This window comes from Littorina saxatilis, unplaced genomic scaffold (genome assembly GCF_037325665.1).
Source record: "Littorina saxatilis isolate snail1 unplaced genomic scaffold, US_GU_Lsax_2.0 scaffold_221, whole genome shotgun sequence".
Lineage (NCBI taxonomy): Eukaryota > Metazoa > Mollusca > Gastropoda > Littorinimorpha > Littorinidae > Littorina > Littorina saxatilis.
The window spans coordinates 155,012-168,645 of record NW_027128331.1 but is presented as its reverse complement, the minus strand read 5'-3'; the positions used below and the strand labels follow the sequence as shown (position 1 = coordinate 168,645).

The 13,634-nt window shown below is 43.2% G+C and overlaps 1 long non-coding RNA gene across 1 annotated transcript; it reads right to left on the bottom strand.

Annotated features, from left to right (window-relative positions):
* Nucleotides 1–237: 237 nt before the first annotated feature.
* Nucleotides 238–12,051, bottom strand: LOC138956701 (uncharacterized). Its single transcript, XR_011452762.1, has 5 exons — nucleotides 11,894–12,051; nucleotides 11,480–11,602; nucleotides 10,306–10,380; nucleotides 2,989–3,192; nucleotides 238–387 (listed from the first exon to the last, which is right to left on the bottom strand). It is a non-coding gene; the product is annotated as an uncharacterized lncRNA (long non-coding RNA).
* Nucleotides 12,052–13,634: the final 1,583 nt, after the last annotated feature.

Here is a 13,634-nt window from a genome sequence, read left to right as displayed (position 1 = left end):
CAAATCAAATCAAATGCATTCTTGAATTGTTTATGAATCCTTCAGCATTCTGTGTCCAATTTTGTTTGTAGTCATTTGATCTGTCGAGTTACACAATGAAATATGAAATGTATTTGATGACAGCTGTAACATGGAAACTTGAGCACCACTTCTGAGAAAGACCCAAATCCCACAATATGTCACACACTCATCTGTTCTCACATTTGGCAAATCACACACAAAATCAAGAAAGGTAGCTTTTTACTGTTATTTTTTTTTATTATGAGTTGAAGAATTCACTGTTCTGTGTGACATGTGACAGTGGTGTCTAATCAATAACAGCAGAAAATTCGACTCCTGTAGGAAACATCCGTTCCAGGGGAGGCCAAGGAAGGTAGCATGATCAATCTGTAACAAAACAAACACCAAAAGTTACAATGCATTTGTGTTAAACATTCTATTCCAATGTGAGCTATCCTTTTTGTTTAATTAAAGGAATAAAGTGCACCAAGGACTGAGAGCTATAGAGTTTGGGCTGGGGGTTGGAATCATGTTACTGAAAACACCAGGAATACTTAAAATAAGTTTTTGAGCACCGAGTTATTCCAATTTAAAACAGCTGTGTTTATGGTATTGTTTGGACATGAGTATTTATCCCCAAGTTCTTCCGCTGCACCGTGGCTGTTTTGATTTTCTTCCTACTTTCCGACCCTGAGAAGAGCAGCCTACAATTCACATGCTGTTGCTGGACGTATTCAAAATCGCCTAAAGAGCAACAGAGTTTGGTTAGGGTTTGTATTGATGACAACATACATGTATTTGAGGAATACCTTGGAATAAGAGTTTGAACGTTCTAGTATTAACATAAACATAAATACTGTCTTGGGTGGTCTTTCTAGACAATGTATTGAACAATGTTTGTTTACACTGTGCAATGCGCTTTAAACCCAAGTAGCATGGAATATGTGTACGCTGGCCAACTTGCATGTACATGTACTGGTGTGTTCTGCCTAGGTTATAGATTTGACTTCCTGATTCCAACTGTTTTTCATCTCTCAACGCAAGTATGTACCAAATAACAGTTAACACTATATGACACAACCATTCCCACATAAAATCAATTTTATTCATTGGCATATTTACCTTTTGAATACAAGAATATGTACCAAGTTGCATGATTTTGAACCATGGGGAACAGATTGTAAGATTCACACTCAACCCATATTATTCTTCTTCTTTGTTCATAGGCTTAGACTACCACGTTCACTCATATTTTTAGCATGAATGGATTTTTATGTGTATGACAATTTTTACCCTGCCATTTAGGCAACATACGCCGATTTCAGGGGAGGTATGCTGGGTATTTTTGTGTTTCTATAACCCATCGTCTCTGACATGGATTACAGGATCTTTTCCGTGCGCACTTGGTCTTGTGCTTGTATGCACACACGAAGGGGGTTAAATCACTAACAGGTCTGCACATAAGTTGACCTGGGAGATCAAATAAATCTCCACTCTTAACTCACCAGGCGGCAGCGACCGGGATTCAAACTCACTACCTCCTGATTAGGAGGCCGACATCTTACCATATGGATGTTGTGAAGGAATTTTACAATGTTTTTTAGGTTTTTTTAAGTTATATTCTACGTGTAAAACAGCAGGATATGTAATCCTGTTTGGACGTGTGAATGTGTTACAAACAATGCTCTTATTTCTGAAGTTCAAAGGATGATCAAGAGATGTTTTACTCATATGAGTTTGTATGCAAAAGAAACTAAAATTTACACTGGACAAGAAAACAGACTTTCCAGTACAATTGAAGGCTAAAGAAATTCTTGATGGGCAATATCTGGTAATATCTTTGTGTACCTGATGGAATATCAATTAGAATGAATGTGAGTACCATAATTTCTCAGCTAACATCAATTAGGGAATTAGGTGGTAAAACAGCTCAGTCGGTAGTGGCTCTGGCTTCAAAACAAGTTGTTGCTATCTAATGGAAGGGCGCTGGTTCTGTGCGATGCTTAGTTTTAGTGACGAAGAACAGGACGTCACATTCCAAATAAGCACGAATATGTTGCAGGTTGAAGCCGCTGAGATTGCATTTCTTCGGGAGGTTTTCGCAAAAATAGATATTACATGATTTGCGCGAAACATTTGAGAAGCAGACAATCTCTGATATCTCTGTTCGTCTCGTGATAACGTTATTTTGTATGATAACGGTTCACTTGCAAACTATAAAGTATGCAATTAGGTGTGTCAGTGGTAAATGTAAATAGAAATGTGTAATACAGACAAAGCAAACAAATAAACGTGTTTTTCTCGTGAAAATGTTGTGTTGTGCGGGTGTTCACGTAATGTACACAAAGCAAAGTGTGGGGCGGACTCTGCTCTGTGATGAAACACTGGCAAGTTCAATACACGAGAAAAACGATTTCATTATGCGGGCAGCCACGGAGGATGTATGTATTTTTCAAATGGTTGTAAAATAAGTCTTGTATTTATCACCGTTCTATTTTATTTTACTGGCCTTCCAGATACCCTTACAAACTTAAAGCACTTAGTTGTGTGTCCTTTGCTCCTTTAACTGATTGTAGCCTGTGAGGAAGTGATGCGTACACATCCTGTGAGAGATTTGCAAGACATACCAAGTGATGACCGACAGCTACTATGTTAGAAATGAGGTGTAAGCAAATTTGAAGATAAATCCAGTTTCAACAATATTAGGAACTTGATACTGAGTGTGGTCAAGAAAGACTCTTTATCTGGTTTTCCGTCTCATCCTTACACCATAAAGTAAGAAGCATATGGATCACATATATGTTAAACACAACGATTCATTATGTGTTCTTTGTCATAATTTCTTTGCCTTTGGTATAAGTGTTTTCTTTCTTTTTGCCATATGCTGGGTAAATGGCTTACAGCAACCGTAATACATGAACCATGAGTGACCACTTTTTTTTGCATGCAGATGCAGAGATCTATACACTCAATTACCGGTACACTTACAGACAGTCAGCATGATGTTCACTTGTATTCAGTAGGCTGCATTCCACAGTCACATCACAAAGCTGATGAGATATGTTGTTTTGCACCAGTCAGCCAATGTTCTCCAATATGTGGTTAGCATAGCTGTCATCTTGCAAGCTTCTAAACCAGTGAATGCTCTTCCTACCAGGCAAGGCAAGTAGAACAAACACACCAGGAAGATGTCTGCAACAAAGAGCCACCAAGTTAGATACTAATTGCATTGTGCATCACTCATCCCACCTGCACAACAACCAACACCAGTACTTTACCCCACTAACAAGACATCCCACCAGTACAATACCCCACTGATGCGAGATACCACCACTACCACACCCAACTAACGAGACATCCCACTTACCCTATCAATGCAAGATCCCACCAGTACCACACCCCAATAACGAGACATCCCACCAGTACAATACCCCATCAATGCAAGATCCCACCTGTACCACACCTTAATAACGAGACATCCCACCAGTACAATACCCCACCAATGCAAGATCCCACCAGTACCACACCCCACTAACGAGACATCCCATAAGTACAACACGAGAACCAAGGAGTACCACACCACACTAACACGAGACATCCCACCAGTACTATACCCCACTTACGCGAAATCCCACCAGCACTATAACCCACTAACAATACATCCCACCACTACCACACCCCACAAATGAGACATCCCCAGTACAATACCCCACTAACAGGAGGTCCCACCAGTACCAGACCCTACTAACGAGGCACCTCACCAGTTCAAAACCCCACAAACATGACATACCACCAGTACATAACCCCACTAGCAAGACATACCACCAGTACATAACCCCACTAGCAAGACATACCACCAGTACCACACCCAACTAACAAGACATCCCGCCAGTATTTTACCTCACTAACGAGAGACATTCGAACAATACAATACCCCTCTAAAGTGAGATCCTTCCAGTACCAGACCCCACTAATGAGACACTTTTACTCGCATTTGGCGAGTAGATGAACATTTCTATTCGCCAGTTACATGCATACTAACCATGGCAAGTACAATACTCGCCACTTTCTGGCCTTAAACCCCACTAACGAGACATCCAACCAGTACTATACCCCGCTAACGCAAGATTCAACCAGAACCACATCCCACTAACAAGACATCCCACCAGTAGTATACCCCACTAACGAGATATCCCCATGAGTACTACTCCCCACTAACGCAAGAACCCATAGATAGTACCACACCAAACTAACATGAGATCCTACCAGTACTTCACCCCACTAACAAGACATCCCACCTGTACTATACCCCACTCACGCAAAATCCCACAAGCACTATACCCAACTAACGAAACATACTACCACTACAACACCCAACAAGTAAGACATCCCCAGTACAATACCCACTAACGCAAGATCCAATCGGTACCAGGCCCCTCTAATAAGTCATCCCAACAGTACTAAACCTCATTAACGCGAGATCCCACCAGAACCACACCCCCAGACCTGTTTACCCTAAACCCGAGGCAAGAGTACTAACGAGACATCCCGTGAGTACCACACCCAAAAAGCATGAGATCCAACCGACACTATACTCCACCAATGCGGGATCCCACCAGTACCATACCCACCAACGAGACATCCCAGGAGTACCTCACCCCACTCACCCCACTAACTCGAGAACCCACCAGTACTATACACTACTAACGAGACATTCCACCAGTACTATACCCCACAAACGAGACATCCTGTCTGTACCACACCCCACTAAAAGGCATTCCATGAGCACATCCCCCCAGTACTAACCCCACTTAGAAGTCATCCCAACTTTCTTTCTTTATTTTGTGTTTAACGTCGTTTTCAACCATTCAAGGTTATATCGCGACGGGGAAAGGGGGGAGATGGGATAGAGCCACTTGTTAATTGTTTCTTGTTCACAAAAGCACTAATCAAAAATTTGCTCCAGGGGCTTGCAACGTAGTACAATATATTACCTTACTGGGAGAATGCAAGTTTCCAGTACAAAGGACTTAACATTTCTTACATACTGCTTGACTAAAATCTTTATAACAAGAAGAGCAAACGCTCGATCGAGTCACTTTCGCAGTTCTGAATATTATATGAGGCATCAGATGGACAGGAAGAAATTGCTATTCACAACACAATGCATACCTGAAGAATTCAAGACATACCTGTGACCTTGAAAAAGGTCAAAGGTCACCAAAGCAGACGTCAAAGTGTAGAGGTCACTGGGAGTCACGTTCACATAAAATTTGAGCCCGGTCACTTTTATAGTTTCCGAGAAAAGCCCAACGTTAAGTTGTGTGTTGCCGAACAGAAAAGGCTAGTTATCTCCCTTGTTTTTCTGATAACGTTCGTAAAAGGCTACAGATGTAAATACTTTGATGTAAAGAATAATCCTACAAAGTTTCAATCACATCCGATGAACTTTGTCAAAGATATAAAATGTCTAATTTTTCCTTTGACGCTGACCTGTGACCTTGAAAAAGGTCAAAGGTCAACGAAACCATCGTTAAAGTGTAGAGGTCATTGGAGGTCACGACTAAACAAAATATGAGCCCGATCGCTTTGATAGTTTCCGAGAAAAGTCCAACGTTAAGGTGGTGTCTACGGACGGCCGGCCGGACGGCCGGCCGGCCGGACAGCCGGCCGGCCGGACAGACTAACACTGACCGATTACATAGAGTCACATTTTCTCAAGTGACTCAAAAATTGACTATATTCTATACAAGGGTAAAAGGAGAAACAGAACCGTTAGTCGCCTTTTACGACATGCTGGGTAGCATCGGGTAAATTCTTTCTCGTCCCAATCAATATGGGACTCCCCCTAACCCGGGGGGAGTATGTCAACCCAACTGTACCACCCCAAACTAATGAGACATCCCATCAGTAGTATACCCCACGAACGAGATATCCCATCAGTACCACACTCCACTAACGTGACATTCCTGATTCCACCAGTACCACACTCCACTAACGAGACATCCCACCAGTACCACACCCCACTAACAAGACATCACACCAGTACCACTCTCCACTAACGAGACATCACACCAGTACCACACTCCACTAATGAGACATCCCATTAGTAGTATACTCCACAAACGAGACATCCTACCTGTACCACACCCCACTAAGGAGGCATCCCATGAATACATCCCCCCCCACCCCACTAACATGAGATATCCCACCAGTACTATACCCCACTTACAAGTCATCCCAACTGTGCCACCCCCATCTAATGAGACATCCCAACAGTAGTATACCCCACGAACGAGACATCCCATCTGCAGTATACCCCACAAATGAGACATCCTATCAGTAGTATACCCCACTAACAAGACATCCCATCAGTACCACAACCCACTAACGAGACATCCAATCAATAGTATACCCCACGAAACAGACATCCCATCAGTGGTATACCCCACTAACAAGATATCCCATCAGTACCACACTCCACTAACGAGACATTCCACCAGTACCACACTCCACTAACGAGACATCCCACCAGTACCACACCCCACTAACAAGACATCCCACCAGTACCACACTTCACTAACGAGACATCCCTCCAGTACCACACCCCACTAACAAGACATCCCACCAGTACCACACTCCACTAACGAGACATCACACCAGTTTCACACTCCACTAATGAGACATCCCATTAGTAGTATACTCCACTAACAAAACATTCCATCAGTAGCATACCCCACTAACGAGACATCCCACCAGGACCACACTCAACTAAGAAGACATCCCGCCAGTGCCTCACCCCACTAACGAGACATCCCGCCAGTACCTCACCCCACTAACGAGACATCCCGCCAGTACCACACCCCACTAAAAAGACATCCCACCAGTACCACATCCCACTAACGAGACATACCACCAGTGCCACACTCCACGAATGAGACATCCCACCAGTACCACACTCCAATAACGTGACATTACACCAGTACCACACTCCACTAATGAGACATCCCATTAGTAGTATAGACCGGCACGGTTGGCCTAGTGCAGACCTGTTTACCCCCATAAGTGTTTTGGAGTAATGCTCAGCCCCAAAAATAGTAATCCTGGCACAAAAATAGTAATCATCCAGCATTCGTCGCCAATTACAACGCACATGACAACTGTGTCTGCGAAACGCAATCATGCACATATAATATATCCATCATTCACAAACAAAACACATCAGTCAGTTTTTGTAGTCATCATAATTTCAAAGAAGATCACATCAAAAGCACATGCATCACTGATTCTTTTTCTTTTGCTCGTAGTAGGCCTTTTTCAGTGTGTCAAGCGCTTCTCTACTGTACTTGCGCTTGCCGAATGAGTGAGGGCGAGACTTCACCACTAGAATAAAGGCTCTCCAGCATCTCATCAGACAGACATGATCTCTGGTCAGTCCTGTGCTTTTTCACCCCATTTTGCCATTGAAAAAAACAATGCCAAACATGTGAATTGATAATAAAAAAAAATAAAAAAAATAAAAATTTTTTTTTTTACATTTTTTTAATTTATGAAAATCGTACTCTTGACACGGATAGCGGAATGGCGTATTTTTTGCAGAAAATCGTAATAAATTACGCCAAAATCGTAAGGGTAAACAGGTCTGCTAGTGGTAAGGCGTCCGCCCCGTGATCGGGAGGTCGTGGGTTCGAAACCCGGCCGGGTCATACCTAAGACTTTAAAATTGGCAATCTAGAGGCTGCTCAGCATGGCGTCTGGCATTATGGGGTTAGTGCTAGGACTGGTTGGTCCGGTGTCAGAATAATGTGACTGGTTGAGACATGAAGCCTGTGCTGCGACTTCTGTCTTGTGTGTGGCGCACGTTAAATGTCAAAGCAGCACCGCCCTGATATGGCCCTTCGTGGTCGGCTTGGCGTTAAGCAAACAAACAAAATTAGTAGTATACCCCACCAATGAGACATCCCATCACCAGTACCATACCCCACTAATGAGACATCCCACACCTAACTAACGAGACATTCCACCACTACCAAACGCCACTAATGAGACATCCCACAAATACCACTTATGAATGAGACATCCCACCCCTACCACACGCCACTTATGAATGAGATATCCCCCCACTACCACACCACCCTAACAAGACATCCAAACACTACTATACCCCACAAACGAGACATCCTACCTGTACCACACCCAACTAAGGAGGCATCCCATGAGTACATCCCCCCTACTAACATGAGATATCCCACCAGTACAATAGCCCATTTTCAAGTCATCCCAACTGTACCACCCCCAACTAATGAGACATCCCATCTGTAGTATACCCCTCAAACAAGACATCCCATCAGTAGTATACCCCACTAACAAGACATCCCATCAGTACCACACTCCACTAACGAGACATTCCACCAGTACCACACTCCACTAACGAGACATCACACCAGTACCACACCCCACTAACGAGACATCCCACCAGTATCACACCCCACTAAAAAGACATCCCACCAGTACCACATCCCTTTAACGAGACATACCACCAGTACCACACTCCACTAATGAGACATCCCACCAGTACCACACCCCACTAACGTGACATCACACCAGTTCCACACTCCACTAATGAGACATCCCATTAGTAGTATACCCCACTAACGAGACATCCCATCACCAGAAACATACCCCACTAACAAGACATCCCATCAGTACCACACTCCACTAATGAGACATCCCACCAGTACCACACCCCACTAACGAGACATCCCACCAGTACCACACTCCACTAACGAGACATCACACCAGTACCACACTCCACTAATGAGACATCCCATTAGTAGTATACTCCACTAACAAAACATTCTATCACTAGCATACCCCTGTAACGTGACATCCCACCAGTACCGCACTCAACTAAGAAGACATCATCCCACCAGTACCACACCCCACCAACGAGACATCCCACCAGTACCACACCCCACTAAAAAGACATCCCACCAGTATCACACCCCACAAACGAGACATCCCACCAGTATCACACGGTGGACACACCCCACTAAAAAGACATCCCACCAGTACCACATCCCTTTAACGAGACATACCACCAGTACCACACTCCACTAATGAGACATCCCACCAGTACCACACCCCACTAACGTGACATCACACCAGTTCCACACTCCACTAATGAGACATCCCATTAGTAGTATACCCCACTAACGAGACATCCCATCACCAGAAACATACCCCACTAACGAGACATTCCACCAGTACAACACCCAACTAACGATTCATTCCACCACTACCACATGCCACTAGTGAGACATCCCACAAGTACCAAACCACACTAACAAGACATATATATCCCATCACTACCACACCGCACTCACGAGACATCCCATCAGAACAATACCGCACTCATGAGACATCCCATCAGTACCTCACTGCACTCACGAGACATCCCATCAGTACAACACCTCACTCACAAGACATCCCATCAGTACCACACCGCACTCACAAGACATCCCATCAGTACCACACCGCACTCACAAGACATCCCATCAGTACCACACCGCACTCACGAGACATCCCATCAGTACCACACCGCACTCACAAGACATCCCATCAGTACCACATCGCACTCACCAGACATCCCATCAGTACCACACCGCACTCACAAGACATCCCATCAGTACCACATCGCACTCACAAGACATCCCATCAGTACCCCACCGCACTCACGAGACATCCCATCAGTACCACACCGCACTCACAAGACATCCCATCAGTACCACACCGCACTCACAAGACATCCCATCAGTACCACACCGCACTCACAAGACATCCCATCAGTACCACACCGCATTCACCAGACATCCCATCAGTACCACACCGCACTCACAAGACATCCCATCAGTACCACACCGCACTCACAAGACATCCCATCAGTACCACACCGCACTCACAAGACATCCCATCAGTACCACACCGCACTCTCGAGACATCCCATCAGTACCACACCCCACTAACGAAACATGTATTCCACCACTAACACATCTCCCCAGTACCATACCCCATTAATGAGACATCCAGTCAGTACCATTCTCCACTAACAAGACATTTATCTCTCAAGATTATGGTTTTGTTTATGTATTTCACAGTGTGAACAGCATTGTATGATTAAATGACAAAAATGTAAGTATAGATGATAGATCTGCTACCCACCCTCTATAAAACCAAAAGAAAAACTATCATTATCAAAAGTATTACTACATACTAAAGCCAGGCATGTGATAATTTGAACAGGACCTTGAGACTGAGAGCGAAGTGATATGGCAGGTACAACATCTCATCCATGGGATCTTGTCTTGCTTGAAGCACTGTCTGAAAAGGAAATAGAAATAAGAAGAAAAAAATGAAGAAGAAAAAAGAATGTACACAACCTGTCAGAATCAACTTTTGACTATTGCAATTCAGATGAAGATGTTTCTGTTTATTATATTCCATAGTCAGGAATGTCGTTAGGCGTCGGACATCGGACATTTTACAAAATCCCCAAATGTCCGATTCACATTGCCGCATGTCGGTCAGATGTCCTATCATTTTAGCCTGAGCGTGGTCATTGTCCGATATGTACTCCATTCCTTCGGACAGCGCGATATTCGTTAATTTTCATTTCAAGATACAAATCTTCAAGAAGACCGAACGCTCTCGTGTTCAGCTGACACCCGTAGCGCCAAAGCCAGCAATCTGGATGCTAGCAACGTAACGCACATATACAGATACAGACACTGAAGTTGCCAGTGCCGCGTGCGGATCTTTTCTTTTGTCGGGAATTCCCAAACCGTTTGCGGTATGCGCCGTTTGGGTATAACCGTCTGGGTGCAGCGCACTGATCTAAAAAATAATAGTGGATTACAGGAGTATGGGAGACAACTCCGACTAAATTTGTCGTCTGCTTTTGTTTTCGATACGAGACGAAGCACTGAATTATGCCGCTGAAAAAAAACCTAAAGCCTGCAAAAGATCAGCATTAGATCAAACTGATCATTTTGTTTTCCAACTTTTATCCTGAAGTTGTTCATGTTGGTTTCTTTTTTGTGGTTTCTTTGAAACTAAACAAATACAACATTATACGCACACTGTGTTGATGTATTTACTATATTATGTGTGTATTCTACAGCGTGGGTGTGTGTGTGTGTGTGGGCGCATGATCGACATTGTAACACTTCCATGGAATGTGTTATAAGCTGTTTGGCGCAAAATCATAATTATAATGTCCTATTACACTTTCTGAAAGCGGTCAAATGTCCTAGTGATGCTGAAAAACTCAGGACATTTGTCCTACAGGTATGAATTTGTAGCAACATCCCTGCATAGTGCCTTCTTCTACCATAAAACAGGAAAAATAAATAGCCCTCTATATAATATATATTAATTATATATCATTAATTTATATATATAAATGTAATATTGTACATACTATGATTTACACTGCAAGGACTCAGTTTTCAGTTGATGGTCAAGACAACGTCAAATACAAATTAAGCACTGAACTGTCCTGGATCTGGATAACCGGCCTGGGTTGGTGGTTGGCGGGTGCGTCCTGTAAATAGAAAACATATCTTGCGTCCTGTAAATAGGAAACATATCTAAATGTGCATCTAACATTGTACAACATTAAAGGGCAAGTATGAGGCAAGCTCATTTTGAAAATTATTTCTTTCCCCATGCCTATACTGTCATGTTCAAGGGGCATAACTCATTGAGAATGAGATCATGGCGGGGTCCGTTTCACAAGGAGAATAAATTTGCAGCATTTTTGTGAATTTCACCTTTGAGAACTCATATACTTCAAACAAGTAGCAGCAACATCTCCCGCTGCAACTAGGCTTACCATTTTCAACTGCTGTCAACAGCTTGTGGGGCCGAGTCAGTGTTTTGACACAGTGAACATGCCCGCATGCTTCGCCTTTCCGCGAGATTCAACGTGTCTTATAACCAAAATCAGACAAAATTTGAACATTTTTCCCGAATCGCACACCTTTTGGCAACTGTTCGTGTTCTTGCTTCAACCCCAATGTTTGAGGTCAGTCCTGACCCTGCCAGCTTAGCAATCTGGCGGTGTTCCCGGCAGCATAAATTAGTCCATCATCAAGCTAGGCCCGACAAAAGTCCGACAGTGAAACAGATGATCATATCATTGAATATAGCCTGGTTTTGTGTGCGTGTGTGTGTGTGTGCGTGTATTACATAATTTCGATAAATCCCTCTCTTTCTGTGCGAGAGATCATTTCAGTCTTATCAGTCTTGGTGTTCCACACGGACCCGGACGGAAAGTCTCAGGGACAGTGAGATTTTGAATGAGACTACACAAAACGTAAACATTTTATTTTTTATTTTTTATTGATATGAAATGCTACTTTCCCTTAAAAAACAACAACCAGATCTGTACCGTGTCTGAATTCAATATCAAGAGTACCGTCTTTTTTAAATTTTTATTGCAATCGTCAAATATTTACGAAAGAATCGGCACTGTCTCCGATCTGATCGGCTGTAGAGTATATCCTCGGTGAACCTCGGTGATCCTCGCCGAGACGATCGTAGCTTTGTCGTTCGTCGTTGTAAACCAAAGCTGCGATCGAGCGTAGGGTAATATGCCAGGGGACTCAAGTCATGATCCCCTGACGCTGCTGCGCAGCAGGAGATATTTACGAGTTGACTCCGATCGTAGCGGTGTGCATTGCCTGTTTCTTTTATAAGTAGTTTTCATAATGTTCCTTCATTTTACTATACAGGTGCATAGATGTGTATTGACGTCAAGGGATATCTATGACAGGTGTGAGCTTGGGAACGACAGTTACGGTACACATGCACTCTTGTGCATCCGTGTGAACTCGTGGTACCTCTATACTATCGGGGATCCATTAAGGTTTCCGAGACTGAGTTTCATTTCTATTGAATTGGTCTCGCGGAATAGCCGATTCTAAAATTTGCATAGGTAAAACGATTGTTTTTTTTTGGTACAAGCCTCTGGAGTAAATTTTGTGATTAATGTTTTTGTGAACAAGAAACAATTGACAGGTGGCTTTATTCCATCTCCCTTTTTCCCTCCACCGCGATGTAAAGTTGAATAGTTGAAGGTGACGTTAGGCACTAACTAAAGAAAGTGGGGCTGCCTGACACCCCTCGAGTTGAATGGGTTAATCTTGTGACACCGGTGCACAGGATGTGAACGCTAAAACTGTGCTTTTGCTTGGAATCTTTGAGGGGAAAAGACGTGTATTTGGTGCGGCGTGTTTTTAATGCTGTTGTGTGACATGTTTGTCACGGCCGAAATCTTTCCGGAATGTGAGGATTCTTTTGCTGGTAGGTTAAAACAATTTTCTTTCTGTAAATGGGTAGGCGGTGAAAAGAATAGTATGCTGCTTGGGGGGAGGATTTATTTGAATGTTTAAGTAGATTGTTTTGTGAGTTGGAATGGTGGGGAAGATTTTTGTGTGTGAATGCTTTAGAAGACCGTTGTTTGAGAGAACGGTATATGTATTGTAGGCATGTTATTTGGTAGGAATGATGTGTTTTGTTGTTTAATGAGTTAGCTTGTGGTAGTTGAAATTGTTGATTTGTTTACGTATGCT